The sequence below is a fragment of the Rattus norvegicus genome, chromosome 1, assembly GCF_036323735.1.
Source record: "Rattus norvegicus strain BN/NHsdMcwi chromosome 1, GRCr8, whole genome shotgun sequence".
Classification (NCBI taxonomy): domain Eukaryota; kingdom Metazoa; phylum Chordata; class Mammalia; order Rodentia; family Muridae; genus Rattus; species Rattus norvegicus.
This window is the reverse complement of record NC_086019.1, coordinates 247,120,660-247,121,888: the sequence shown is the minus strand read 5'-3', so window position 1 is coordinate 247,121,888 and position 1,229 is coordinate 247,120,660. Positions and strand designations below refer to the sequence as shown.

Here is a 1,229-nt window from a genome sequence, read left to right as displayed (position 1 = left end):
CTTTTAGTTTCATTGCAAGGAGATTATATTCTTGCTTTCTGCATGACATAGTTTCTCTCCTTGTGTTGGAGTTTTCCATCTTATATCCTTTATAGGAAGATATTGTGTAAATTTGGTTTTGTCATGGAATATCTTGGTTTCTCCTTCTATGTTAATTGAGAATGTTGCTGGATATAATAGCATGGGCTGGCATTTTTATTCTCTTAGGGTCTTTATGACATCTGCCCAGGATCTTTTGGATTTCATAGTCTCTGGTGAGAAGTCTCATGTAATTCTGATAGGTCTGCCTTTATACGTCACTCGACGTTTTTCCCTTGCTGCCTTTAATATTCTTCCTTTGTTTTGTGCACTTGGTGTTTTAACTATTATGTGATGGGAGTAATTTCTCTTCTGATCCAATCTATTCTGACTTCTGTAGGTTTCCTGTATATTTCTGGGCATCGCTTTCTTTAGATTAGGGAAGTTTTCTTCTATAATTTTGTTGAATATATTTACTGGCCCTTTAAGCTGGGAGTCTTCACTCTCTTCTATACCTATTATCCTAATGATTACATCCAGTGTTGACTGGATCTTTTGGGCTAGGAGTTTTTTGTGTTTTACATTCTCTTTGATAGTTGTACAAATTTTCCTATGGTATCTTCTGCCCCTGAGATTCTCTCTTCTATCTCTTGTATTCTATTGGAGATGCTCGTATCTATGACTCCTTGTCTCTTCCTTAGGTTTTCTATCTCCAGGGTTGTCTCCCTTTGTGCTTTCTTTATTCTTTATAATTCCATTTTTAAATCCTGGACAGTTTTGTTCAATACCTTCACCTGTTCGGTTGTGTTTTCCTGTAATTCTTTTGGGATTTTTTTGTTTCTTCTTTATGGGCTTCTACTTGTTAAAAATATGGAATTTTTCACGAATTTGCATGTCATCTTGCACAGGGGTCATGCTAATCTTCTCTATATCATTCCAATTTTGGTATATGTACTGCCAAAACAAGCAAAAAGATCTTTTTTTAAGAAAAGACTGTTATACAGTATTTCCTAAATGATATTACACAAATTCAGTGGATTTTCTTAAAATTCTCATTTCAGTATTTCTTCTGATTTTCTCTACTTTCTTTGTCTAAGACAAAACTATTTCTACTGGCCATTAAGCTGAGCCTTGTACATTTTGTCCTTTGCCTAGGCAGACAGAGAATATAGGTAGTTGAGCCAGGGTGTGAATCCTTATCTTGCCCTTTT

General features: G+C 35.2%; 1 non-coding gene across 1 annotated transcript; it reads right to left on the bottom strand.

Moving 5' to 3' along the window:
- Positions 1 to 882: 882 nt before the first annotated feature.
- On the bottom strand, positions 883 to 988 carry LOC120100165 (U6 spliceosomal RNA). The gene has a single exon (XR_005499958.1). It is a non-coding gene; the product is annotated as a U6 spliceosomal RNA (small nuclear RNA).
- Between the last annotated feature and the right edge of the window lie 241 nt (positions 989 to 1,229).